Consider the following 14647-nt stretch of genomic DNA (forward strand, 5'->3'; position numbering starts at 1 on the left):
AACTGTGACCAGTGCTTATGTTTCTTTGGGTAATGGTTTAACAAGTGAGCAAGAGCACAAGCATGCGTTAAGATCGGAATGCTGGCAAATGAATGCTGATTACACTAAGCAGGCTGTAATTTATCGTCTTTGTAGCAGACATGCAGGGTGAATATTGTGTAAGACTTGGCCCCACTAGAAAGCTGTCAAAATCACTGGTAAGTTGGAAGAGATACATTTGGCCGATTGCACAAGAACACAATGAGAATACGGGTTCCTAACTTTGATTTTGTAAACCAGTTACTTTGTGATGTCCTAATCTTTCCTTACACAGTAAAAATGACATTCTGAGTCTTCATCAAGTAGCATAACATTTAAATTTAATTTGTGTACTCTGCAGAGTATAAAAGCCATTGGCCTATTACTACAGCTTTTGAGGTACAAAGCAGCCCACACAGCCAGAAAGGTAAGCACGTGCAGCCCTACAATTGTGAGCTATTGCCAGCCAAAAGGCCTGTAAAATCCATGCTTTGTTCAAGATATTCCTATAAAGTCTGCAGTCTGCAGATATCATCTGAACCCTAGAAGTTTTATGAAGTTTACAAGCTTTGAAGAAGTTGGCATAGAATTAACAAGTCACTGTTACAGACATATATGAAAACAAGGAGTATTTCTCTCTTTTACACACACACACACACACACACACACACAGGTGACACACTACAACAAGTTATAGGAAAAATATTCACATAAAAGCTAAGACTGTAATTATAGATTTAATTTTATAATATATTATCCAGATATTAAATAAACAACATATGCTTTGCTTGAAAATGAAAACAACTGGTGTTAGTGTGCAAAATTCAATTAAGAATAATCTTAATGCTGTTGTGGATATTGGGAATGCCAATGTCACAGATCCAAGAAAACACAGTAACTTCCTATTGCTACAGAATTTGCAAGCTGAACAAAACTTGTTTTGCAAATATCTAAAACCCTGCAGCAACCTCTTAGAAGGGCAAGCCAGAGGTAAAACATCTCAAACAAGATCTAAAGTTCTAACTTGTTCCTAAAAAAAAGCTTTTAATCTAGATCTTCCGCCTTTTCCCCAAAACTCAGTCCAAAGCCCTTTTACAACTCAATGTCCCTCCTCTCCATTCTTCTGCCACTTTGTCTCACCTTTCTAGATCAGGATGTCAACCTTTTCCCTTTTTCATGGCAGAGAAAGATGATGTGGCTTGGCCAGCACAGTGCTCAGAGGTATTGCAGTTGCCGTGCCTAAGACTGACCCTGGATGCTAGCACACACAAATACAACACTTGCTACTATCTCACATATCTTACACATCCAGAAATGACCCAAACCATAAATGACATGCATTCAATTTGTTTTTCACTCTAGCAATATGCTGTAACTACATTCAGTGGGTTTGTATATTTAGCATTTGTATATTTAACATCCGCACTCTAAGTCCTTCCCAATATCAGTTTCCTGCACAATAAACTGCAACTGTTTGCTTATTGTCACAAATTACAAAACTAAAAAGATGCAACATCTGACTATAAATTACCACAGCCAAGCATTTCTTATACTGGTTTCCCACAGCTTAAGCAGCACCAGATCCAGAAGAAATAGCATATCCAAAACACATCACTCTCATAAAATTGTAACACTGTTATATAGAATGTTGTATTATATTAACACAAAACTGTAATCTTAACTATGCACTCTAGAAGTTTTTTTCCTGTAATGCAGTATAGAGAATTATATGTTAAGTACAAATATAATTACCATGTAATCTGCAGGGCATGTAATTATGTAATATATGAATAGTACATGCTAATTACTATGTGATTACAGAGTAATTACATAGTAATTTTGTGCCCAGAAGACAACTGCCGAATTCTACTCTTTAAAAAAATATTTCGTGGAGGAGCTCTAAATAGGGCATACCAACACAAACAGACTCCAACTTACTCTATGATACATTATAAAACATTCTTTACAAATAACCAAGATTCAATAAAGCAGGCTCTACAGCTCTTTGCTCAGAATCATATACCTGTTTTCCATTAAGGGTCCAAAATATAGTAAATGCTGCTACAGAATTAAAAAGCAATGTGAGTGAATATGAGTACCTTAAAAACCAAAAGTGACAGGTTAATGAATCTTTTTTAAAAATAGAGCATAAGCCAAAATCAATGAAAACATAAACAGCAAAGAAAGTTATCTTGAATGAAAATTGCATTAGGTACAAACTGCTCATAAAACCACCTTGATACTTACATTCATTCATATACTTTGCACAGTTGATATCTACCCAAGACTCACATTCCTCTACATGTCACCTCTGAACTGGGACCAGTTGTTTGTGGTTTTTTTAACTACCTATGGCTGTAACTTGCTTAATTTAGCTATTTGCCACTTGCCTTTTCTATTTTGATACATATGTCTCTAGTTATTGACTCTGGCATATTTATCATCACATTACACAGACTATTTCTACCTTTCAAAACCAAAACTAGCATCCAGCACATATAAGACTAGCACCCAGCACATATAAGATCTGCATCAACCACATTTGAATTAAATATGACTGTCTAAACAAATGCCTCTCATTATTGTTAGCTTCTCCCAAGCTTTTAAATCATGTTTTGATGTAAAATTTACAAACCAGAACACACTTTATGCTTTAGTTTTTATTACAAAAGTACAATGTAATTATTCCTAAGTCCTGTGGTAAGTATAGTTAAGAATACTGAGAATATTTTTGGAGATTACTTACACAGCAGTAATACATAATGTCAAAATTTCACCCCACTCCTGTTTTGCAAAGCTTAAATTATTAAGACAGGCAGAAGTTTGGCTCTTGCTAGGTACTGACTACATTAGAGCAAATGGAGCTAATCCAGAGCTACTTTTCCTGTCAGCATCCCTCTGAAAAGGTCTGTGTAAGGAGATCTTGCTTCTGTTCCCTCCTCCCTTGGGGCACTCGGGTATGGAGTGGGGGCAGTCAGACCCAGCAGCCTGGCAGAGGTAAGGAGTCCTGCCCATGATCATTTTCCCATCCAGTGTTTTTTTCTCTCCTAAGTCTGCTTTGCCTAGTGCCCATTTTGGAAATCTCAGCCAAACCTTGCAGCTCTCAGTTCCTGCCAAATTACTGCAGACTCTGAGGTAAGTTATTTCCAGTCAGTTGACAAGCGATACCCTGTCCCTTTGCGTGAGGCACTGCTTCTCACTTGCAGCTATGGGCACAGCAGAGCAGCTTCTGCAAAAAACGAGACACAGCCTATCAGCAAAAGTAACCAGCAGCTGCAAGCTGCTTTGCTGCTATGGGCACTAGCCTGCTGTGGTGCAAGGCAGAGCCACCACATAATTTTTAAGAACTCAACTGTAGCCAGGAGCTGCTGTCTTGGTAGGAAAGCAGCAGCTCCCAACATCTGCAAACTTAGGATTCCCAAAAACTTCCTTCTGCCAGGCGGTTTGCCCTATAACATGTGCAGAAACTCCAGGACAGCAACAATCAGCTGACTGATACTAACTTACCTCCATATGGATCACCAGCTCCCAGCTCCTTTGCTGTGTGTATAACACTTGAATGCAAGGCGAGATGATTTTAGACCAACTTTACCGAAGAAAAAACAGGCCCTATATTGTAGTATAAGCTGCTACCACTTTGGCACTTGTCATCTCCTGAAGTCCCCCACCCCGACTCACAGTTTTCACAGCTGCAGCAGTTCTGGACTCAGGCTCCTGTTCAGCCTTGGGAAAAACAGCAGAAAGGAGCCAGCCAAACACTTCATTCTTTTATTCAGAGATTTTCTAAAGTTTTAATAGGGCTTCCTCTGCCCTGTATGATATTCCTTGTGCTTCACTCTCTTTCAAATAGTCTCTTCACCTTAATCTTTCATCTTTCTTGGATTTCCATTTCCATTTCATTTCTGCATGTAGTAAGCCTTCTGGCTATCTCTACAACTCCTGTTAACCCCATGGTTCACTAGAAGGGATTCTCAGAGGATCTTAGGAGCTTCTTATTCATATGCCTAATAGGTGGAAGGAATGGAAGAACTATCACTTGTTCTATAAGATTCATATTAAACTGCAATTTACATAAAAACAATTTACTGAGGTTGCCATTAAAATTACAATTACTATTTGGAAGTAATTAGCATTAGTAGGCTTTCTAGGGTATTTAGTGCAGAGACTGCTGTAAAAAGAGCAGTATATGTTAATGTGATGGAAGGCAAAATTGCAAAGCGATAGAGGTGACCACATGGGTATGTGCCTACTCCAAAGCAGGTGCAGAATACTGCATGTAGAAACCAAAGACCAACCAGGATAAGGAGCACCTTGATCCTACTTGTATAGAAGGGCAGCTATGAGCTTCACCAAAGCACTTGTGCTTTGTAACAAGAGCAGATTAAAAAAAAATAACAAGAACATGGGAAAGATTGTCATCTGCACCTAAATGGTTACAAATAAACTCCCATTTTCTTTGACAAAACAGAAATGCCTAAACTGATACTTTAAGTACCTGAGTCCAAAGCCATAACATTTAAAATTCCTGGTCAGTCCTTCCCAATGCTGGGCTGGCTATGCAAGTCTTTGATACCACAAACTACTACAGGGACTTTAGGGACTAAAGGTCCCTAAAGTTCTTCTCTGAATACACTCACAGATCTGCCCTGAGTTGAGTGGATAAAGACAATCTCCTGTCCAAGTCATATAGAGATCAAAACATATACATTGCTTCGTGTGAACCAACAGACATGATCTGGAAGTATTCATCGCTCAACTGTGATATAACCCAGGCAGAAAACAACAAGAGAGAGCATGATGCTTCAGCCCAAGGATGAGAGCTCTCCTGGGTAGGCAGAATGCTGGGTTGTGGCCTGTGTCAGAACAGAGAGTTATTTCCCTTACAAGAACAATGACTGGAAAGCAGAAAGACTACTGCCTTAATTTTAAGTCTGCAGAGGCATGATCCTACTTGCACTCTCTTCTAATCCCATAAACAATATAATCCTTTCTATACTATAGCTCTTCCCCTTTCTTCCAGGCCAGCCAGCTTACCTCTTACTCCATAGGGCACTCTCCCGGGCTTTGTGAAAACCTGTAAGGAGGCACACAGAACACAGGCCTCTCGCTTTCTGAGAGAGTGCACTGATCACTAACTTAATGAATAAAGCACCATGGTATCTCCAGCTAGGTGCCCTTTAAAAGAAGAGCCCTGCTCCGTTCTTCCATGCAGCTCTCTACTCCCAGGAGCATACACTGAATGCTGAGCGGACAAATGCTCCTGCCTGAGACTGAATCTGGCTCCTCAAGACCAAAGACTTCCAACAAATCTCAGGCTTTTGGGTTTAGTATTTCCTACTGTCTACCTAGACATTTGTCACACAGGATTTTGGAGGGTTTTTTTTGTTTTTGGATCAGCACTCCAGGATATACAGTACACACTTTGTAAGGACTCTGGGTATCTTACTACGGATTTTAGATACCATCCAGGGGCAGGGGTTCCTAACTTTTAGGTGCCTAAATACATCTTTTGGTCTATTCCTAGATGTGTAATTCTACTAAGGGAGCCACATGCCCATGTGTTGTGCCTTGCACTGTTCAAGTTCACCATTGGATCTGGGGTCTAATGCTTAGCAGGACTCTTGTCTCCATTCAGAGTTAGATCCCGCTACCATTCAAGTTGACCATTTGCCAGTGGACAGTGCAGATAAAGACTGTAAGAGCAAAGTCCTACAGCTGGACCTGCACTGATGAAAATGGGGAGAACTGATGTCACAGGATTTCCTTTGGTACTTTCAGTCTTCCTTGGGGAAGGATGGGGAAAGGGTAAGAAGAAAACTCAGAAATGATTGCTTAAGTTGGCTGAGGAACATCTACTCTGACTTACAGGTTATATAAGAGGAAAGTTTTGTAACCCTACTATGAACTGATTTAAAGTTTTGTTCCATAAGAGCAGAGATGGAGAGGAAACCCTGCTTCCTAGTATTAACAACTTTGTGGTCTGCTGCTTAAATTCATTCTGTCCTCACTCACACAAATATGCTGATCTGCTACAAATATAATGAAAGCTCATGCAAGGGTCCCTAATTTTCCATGTGTAACTGAGGACTGCAGTTTTGCACTGTATTCATACCAGCACAGTTAAATCCATTTTATTCACTAGAGGTATTCTGAATTTTCAATAATCTAAGTTACAAGAATTTGGTTCTTTAATGCTACTTTCACTTCTGTCCAAGGTATCTCACATAGGAGACAGAAACGTACAAATAAAATCAGAAGCTGCTAAACAAAGAAATTTCAAACTGCTGCTAACTAATCCTATCACTGTTTCTCACATTACTGCACCAATGATTTCAATTCTACCCTAAAGGGTTTTTAGGGTGTAAATGTTCTTTTAATCTACACTACACTAGTATTCAAATGAATTATGCCTGACCAGGACCGTATACAGAATATATTCTTCTGGAGGAGAGATCTCCAGTCATTCCATATACAATTCACGCTCTGTACTGAATCAGAGACTGGTTTTGTGATGTGGAAGGCTATCACCACGGTTTCAGCTGAGTTCTTCTAATTAATTTCCCTTGAAATATTCAAAGTGGATCTGTGTTACTGCATATGCTCTCCAGTTAAACTGTTCAGTATTTTATTATTAGCTAAATACTAAGTCAACAGAATTAAGAAGGAACTTGCACACACAGAAATACAGAATAAACCTGTGAAAATACTCAGACCTACACAGTTACCATGAGAAGTGATTTACTGCATGCAAGTTCTCAAGACACAGTGAGGGACTGTTTACCAAAGTCATGCCAATTTACAGGGTAACTTTCAGCATTTCTTTTTATTACTGCAGAATTGAATTCACAACTTGTTTCCTCTTTTCCTCAGACTTGATTAATTACCATGTTAACATAACTACTGTTCTCTTGCTTATAATGGGCTCACTCTAAAGTGCTGCTCCAGCAAAATAAACCAAGAGAAAGCTTCTAGCTCTTTGCTCCAGCACTGCAATCCTTTCTAATCTTACTATTTTTCAAATTTATGTTCCATTCCAATAAAGCTTCTGCGAATATTATAGCAAATCAGATAATACAAGGTTATGACCCTTGTAATTGATCCTTCAAGGTTCTTTTTGCTTTTTTCCAGTTGACATGGTAAAAATTACATTTAAATGTGCTTGTTGACACTTGAGAATTCACTTTGTTGGTCATATACACTGTGTCAGAGAGATTACGTTACATAATGATGCATTTCTAGTGCTTTATTTCTTCTATACCTACAACCCCATTAAGCTGTAAGCAAACCTCCCCTGGGCTGTAAGACTACAAGTATCAAGGGGGCAATGCTCCCACACTGTTCAGTGGGAGTGTAGCTGCAGAAAGGATTACGTGAGGATACAGGGCTAAACATTAGCTACTATTTAAAAATATGAAAATATTAAAAATATATCCAAATAAATATAAGTGGCTTAAAAAAATCAGAAGTTAAATTTTCCTTTGTGGTAATACACAGACCATGTGTACTAGCACCAAAAATCAGTTACCTGTAGCAATGGTTTCTGTATCACAAGACCACTTGAATAAAGTGATTAATTGGACTGTCTCAGTAAATGTGATCATTACACTTTTAATTAACCTTCTATACCTCTTGCACCTTTTCATTTTGTTATACATTAGATTTTTGCGGTTTTCCAGTTATTATGCTTGACTAAGCTTAAAACAATGCAAAGCTCTGTTAGAAGGAAAAACAGTTCAAACAGCTCTTACTGTTCCTAGTGAGAAAATACTGTGGATACTGTCATCATGAGGGTAGTTATAAATCAGATGGAGGACAGACATTCTGAACTCTGTGGCTACGTTCCCACCTAATTTTTGTTTTGGCAGCCTACTGTTATTTAATGGCTCTGGATACCAGGAAACTGGCTTTCGAACATTCTTTCTCAACCTAGTTATAATTACTCCATATAAATCATACAATGATCAATTATAATAATCTTAGGTTCATCCATTATTTAAACTTAGCATTTGAATCTACACAGCAGGAGTGCAGGAAATTCCAGAGTCTTCTCTCTGCTCACTAACAACTGCTGTATTCCTGAAGTAATGCCAGTTACTGAAAAAAGGGGCCAGATATGCTCTCAGCTATGTCATGGAAAACTGAAATAACCACAGATTTCAGCTGAGGAAAGGTTTTTGGCCCCAAACAAATATATATTTTTTCCAACCACACTAGCTTCCTGTTGTTGAAGCTAAAAATCACAGTGAAATTTTGCTTTCATTTACCTTGGTACACCAAAATCAGAGGAGTTCCTCTACATTTACATGCACTAAGAGCACACTATGTTATAATTTTAAGATGGCCTAGATTTCTCATATACATATACATACAGATACATTTATATATGTTCAAGTATACGTACATAAAATATTTCAATACTATTTTGTTTCATGTCTCCTTTCACAACAAAACTACACATGCATTTATTAGTTTGTATAAGAAATAATTCAAATGTTTTTGTCTAACTTAAGATTGATCCTAAGATATCTGAGCTCAATGTGATCAGAAAGATAAGTCTGATACAAAGAGGAGAGATACTGAAAGGAAATGAACTTTCACAAAGGCTCAAGAACAACATCCACACATTTTTCAGAAAAACTTTAAAACTATAACTCAATTTAAATTAGTAATAGGAACTTTTAGACAAACTATTTTAATAAACTATACCTTTTTGTGACTATACAAATACTAAGTTCCCAATCACTGCTTTTTTGTACCCTGCCCTATTTCAGTCTCAGTCATACTTGCTATAAAATGTTAATATAGGGCCTGTTTTCAAGTCTAAAATTTTGAAAATTTCTAACACATTTTTTAGAGTTTTAACTGCATGCCAAGAATTGGTTTGTGAATAAAGCATTATTTTTCAGTTATGCTTTCTTCATTTTCATTAGCAATAAAGCTGTAAAAATGCAGAAGGTGAACACATAAAAAGTGCTGGCAAAATTAAAAAAAAATAAAGTGATGCTTTCAGACATGCAAAACTGCATTTATTTCTCAGCATCAAAAGAAAGAGTAGTGGGTGTACCAAGGGGAAAGAGGTCAGAGGTTAGAATGTCTGCCACAACAGAAAAAGGTCTGACAAAGCAGACATTTACACCATAAATGAACATGCAAATAAGTACAACTCCAATACTTTGAACCAAAATATAGATCTCTAAGTCCATATTTGGGCAAGAAATGAAATTCGTTTATGGACAAAATACAAGTAAGAGCTCAGCAAATGGTGCATAACTAAAAACTAACTGGTAGAATTTTCAAAAATTCTTAAATAGAGGGGACCCTCTATAAGGGGACCCTCTATATCTAAGAGATACAAAAGCTCCTCCTGATAGGTCTAGCTGGGAACTCCATTTAGGTCATCAGGTAGATAGATGCACAGTGGAGGAACCAAGGAAATTCTCCGTGCTCCTCAGTGGAGCAAGAATTTTAGATTCAAACAGAGAAAGCAGATGACAAAGGAGAGCTGCTCGCAGCAGGAAGGAAATTCTAGAAGGAAAAAAACTCATAGATGGTAAAGCTGGTATTCATATTTGATCTTAGGACCATAAGGCTAGAAGGAGCTTCATAAAATAACCCCTCCTCCTGTCCCACAGCAGGACCAACTATAGCCAGAACAAATCCTGACTAATGCTTCCTTGGACGGACATAAATCCATGGGACCAGAAGGGATGCAAGCAAGAGTGCTGAAAGGAGCAAGCTCATCACATTGTGAGGCTGCTCTCATTTTTGTAACATCATGGCAATCAGGGAAACTTCGTGATGATGGAAATAAGGCAAACTTCACACCTATCTTCAAGAAGGGCAAATAGGAGGATACAGGGAATGGCAGGTGGGTCAGCCTAACCTCATTTGCAGGGATGGTTATGGAGCAAGCCATCCTTAAAGCCACGTTCATGCACATGAAAGACAAAAAAGTGACTAAAAACAGTCGGCATGGATTTACCAAGGTCAAATCAGGCTGAATGCCTTCTGCAATTTGATGACTGGCTGAGTGGACAGAAGGAGAGCAAAGTGTCACTTACGCTGACTTTAGTAAGGCTTTTGATAAAATCTTCCATATTATCATTGTAGCCAAATTGGAAAGATATAGTTTGGACAGTTGGACTGCAGGATGGGTGGAGCTGGCCGTGCTTTGAATGGGGAATAGGACTGGATGACCTAGAGAAGGTCTCTTCCCACCTAAATTACCCTATGATTCTATGATCTAACCTGTTCTTCAATATCTCCAATGAAGAGCCCACAGCCTCTCTAGATAGCTATCTAGTGCTTCCCAATGCATCCTATTAAAAGTTTTTCCTGATATCTTATCTACATATCATTTCCTACAATGGAATCCCACTATTTCTTTCCTAACTCTACTCACTATCTCTTAGCAATGACTTTTTAATTTCTTACAAAGTGGCATCCCCCCATCACTCCACTCTTCTTTTAAGCTATTGCTTTCCAATCTCTTCATTATTTCCTTATAAGTCATGTTTTCTAGATGTCTAAGCTTGTGCTGTTTTATTCCCAGATTTGAAATAAAATGGAGATTACTGACATATCCACTGACTGGGAGTTACTGTACTACTTGTACTCAGGAGATCACTACAGACAGACAAAACCTGTTAATTCAAGAGTTGCCGAAGAATAACTTACTCCAGCCTCAAGCAATACCAGCGTAGTTAGGGATGGTTTACACGCACTGACTGTCTACTGAAGGAGTATACATTAGCTTATCTATGACAGCAGCTTGCTCCTGATGGCTATAACCTGAAAAAAGAGTCAAAGTACATAAAACCTTAGTAGAAAAGTTATCCTGCTTATTCTACAGTACTATTCTTTTGGAAGGAAAATCAAGAGAAGACAAAAGGCTGGAGAAGTGATTGTGAATTGAATCTGACAACAGCAACTGATGGGACAAATCAGGAAACATTCAAAAGCAGGGAGTGGGGAAAAGATGTGCTTTCCAGCATAACAACCAGAAAGCTCTACCTTCTCAAAAACTCTTCCACTACTCCTATCAGATAGACACAGATGAATCTATGGTCATAACAAAAGTACATTAGCACAAGTAAAAGATGAGACTAAAATAACAGTGAAAGTAACGTAGTAACAGAGATGAGGCACATGCTGTAATAGCGGCAGCAGCAGTCACAGTTGGACAAAGGTGGCCATCATGGCAGCAGAGAGAGCCATAGAGTCAGAGAACAGCAAGAGTCACAGCAACTGCAGAGGCACCAAATCACCACCCTTTCACTACTGCTAGTAAAAACTATTTGGGGCAATTATCTGGCCTATCCACCAAACAATAAGAGCCTCATTCCACTAATCCACCACCAGCTGCTCTTCTTTCCTGTATCAGTTGGCCTCAATGCAATCCTGCTGAATAAGAAAAAACACACCATGATGTGAAGACGGCAACCCTGGTAACTCAGTAAGCTGCAGTCACTGTGTTGCTGCTCACTTCATCTTAAGACTCATTGCTGAGACTTCAAAAGCTGAGAATCAAGGAGAAATGTACATTGAGGCAGATGCACTTAATGGAAAAGGGAAACAGGATACTTTAGAAAGTAGTAACTTAAGTGATACTGAGTTGCAGACTTAGAAATGTTAATGATGGTCACTGTTCTACTGTGTGTGTAGAAGATAAAGCAGTACAAAATGAAGATAAGACATCTATACATGATGTATGTCACTTACCTACATGCAGCTGGGGGGTTATTAACTTGAAATCATTAAGTTATTTAATAGATTAGAAAATAGCATTGCCTACTGTCTGCGCTAGATTCCTTTAACTTCCATTTATGTCACATAATACATGTGACACACAGGTCCTTCAGTGTTCTGCTCTTTGCTCTGTCCTCTACTGATTCTCTTTCCTGAACTAGTCTAGTTTACCTTTACCTCTTACAATTTTTCAACTTTTTTTTTTTTGGAACGTAAAAATGTAGTTCCTTCTGAAAAAAGGAAAGCAGGAAATCGAACTTCACAGCCCTCATGCACCATTGTTGAGGGGCTGCCCCCACGTCTCAGATGTGTTATTTAGTGTCTGGCCTGAAGCCCACTAAACACGGCCCTTTGACTTCCATTTGCTTCAATAATTTGCTCTGGATCAAGGTTTTTTGCCCTAATTCAGCCTGTGTTTTAGACCCATTTAAAGCAACTTAAGCATTTTATTAAGTGCTATCATGAATTTGGCATCAGATTACATTATCCTTGGCTTCATTTTTAACTCTAAAATACACATGGAAAACATGGGCTTCTATTTAGTGTACAAGTTTACAAATGTGTGAATGCATATGTACACAGAAGTAAAATAAATAAAAGAGAAAACTAGCACTGTACTGACATTAAAAGTAATTATTTCAATATTCAAGCACTAAAATAAAACTAAGTTAAATGACAACACCACTTACATTTAACTAGCTATTTTTTTTCAGAGTCGCTTCATATATGCACATACACACTACTGAATTGCAGTCAGTTCTGGAATGGAGAGTTATAGCTATCCACCAGCAATGCTGTACAAGAGGCACTGGAGAGGCAAGGAGATGAGGTGAAGTGAGAGCGTATAATCCTGTAGCTGAAGCTATAATAATTACCCAAATCAGGGTTGTGGTTTTTTTTTCAAGATTAACATTCCTACTCAGGTAAAAAGAGTTACTGCCACTCATTGAAAGCATGAGACTGACAACAACACAGCTTCCATCCTGCTGGGACACTTGTTCAGTATTGACTTAGATGGTTGTGAAGCTAACAAGTCACCCAGATACACTTCTGAAACACTAACACCCCAGTATAAACATTAACAGAAGTAATGAATGCATTCATTGTGGATGCAATCAATATGGTGTTGCTGAGACAACAATTGTACAGTGTACACTAACTGGACAGTGGTACAGTTATTCCTCTGGCATATAACACAGCAGATGGATCACTGCAGGACGTAGTAACATGGAGACTACAGCTCCCTTAACATCCTTGCATACACGTCTCTACTTTATGACAGTTGCACTGGCATTACGGTGTTACTGAGGCCATGAAGGAACGTCGGGCGAGTCTTGTCTCCAGAGGCTTGGTATTGCTAATTTCTCTCTGCAAATTTTGATGTAAGTAACCAAATGGAGCAGAAAACTTTCTTAAGCTTCCGTTTCCCACTTTTCTCCACTATCTTTTCCTTGAAGAATGAATTCAGTACAACTGTTAGGAAAATCCTGTTAGAAGGTTTAAGGTACCTAGAACCAGTGTCCCTCGCGAACAGGTTGATGATCAGGTACGCGAGCACTAGGAAGCAGTATTGAATACTTGGGTACTTTTTTTCCTCATTCCTGTTGGAGATAGGAGATTAACAGTACCCTATGTATATTTACTCTTTTTTTTTCAAGTGTATTACTGTATAAATTTAACATGCACCCTCATCCCTGTTGAAACCAAAAAAAAAGTTTGTTCAAATACCTAATGACTAGTGTCAACAGCAGTATTTTTGCATTTGAATATACTTACAAGTGTACATATTTAGTTTAAAAAATGGTACCAGGATTAAAGCCTTGCAAACTAAACTAAACCTGCATCTTGAAGCTATTGCTGTTCTGAAACTATTGCTAGCTCTGGAAGAGATACAAAATAAAAAAGAAGAAAAAGCCCAAACCTCTAAAACAAACCCAACACACAAAAAGAAGTATTGAGGAGAAAACAAAATCTCCAAATTCACTATATGTTGCATCCCACCACACACACTAGGTACTGCATGTGCATTTCACCATCAGCAGCAACTCTTACTCTCCAAGGCCCTCGTACAACCGTGACGCTTTCTCACATTCTTTAAGCGTAAATCCAGTACAATAGCACAGTCTCTTCTGTAATTCAAGAGCAAGAGAGAAATTAAGAACTCTATTGAAAGCAACACAAAAACTTTAATAAAATGAATCATTATTAGCTGTTAAAGCTAAAACGATGTAGAAAGGAGAGTTATCCACAGTGCAGTAGTGCACCAGTAAATAAATAAAGTACAAAAGTCCCACATATTTGACATTTGAAGAACAAAACTATCCATCAGTGTCTTGGCATAGATCGATCAAACAGAATGCTACTGCCGAAAATCTAATAGTAGGATGGTAATAATGTAGCCATAAAACCTCTACTCTATAATTGACTGCTTCCACTTCAAGCTAACATGTCTGAACGAGTGACTAATGTTCACCTAAAGATTTCACTTGCATTGAATGACAATCAGTTACACCTCACACTATTCTCTGCAGATTGCTTATGCCAGATAATTGTCAAGGGACATGAGCCAGAGAGGGAATAGTCCACTTAAATAAAGAAATTCATGTGAAGAATTGCATGATAATCTCAAAAGGAAATATAGCTTTGCATCTGATTGTAAAATACAATGCAATACTCTACTTCAGACAATGCAACACCTTCCTGAAGCAGAAGCATCAGTAGTGACTCCATAAGTCACAGTAAGTTCTATATTTCAAATAGGTACTTAAGCTTTCAGCAAGGTATAAAAAATACACTGTATCCTTTCCAAAATTACAGCCTATATTCTTTGAATACAGAACATATTTCTGAGAATTTGCAGAAAAATTACAAGCTTTGGTCA

General features: G+C 38.2%; 1 protein-coding gene across 1 annotated transcript in view; it reads right to left on the reverse strand.

The window, feature by feature from the left end:
- Nucleotides 1-14647, reverse strand: part of GFRA1 (GDNF family receptor alpha 1) — a 143507-nt gene that overhangs the window by 53809 nt on the left and 75051 nt on the right.

The sequence above is a fragment of the Apteryx mantelli genome, chromosome 7 (genome assembly GCF_036417845.1).
Source record: "Apteryx mantelli isolate bAptMan1 chromosome 7, bAptMan1.hap1, whole genome shotgun sequence".
NCBI lineage: Eukaryota > Metazoa > Chordata > Aves > Apterygiformes > Apterygidae > Apteryx > Apteryx mantelli.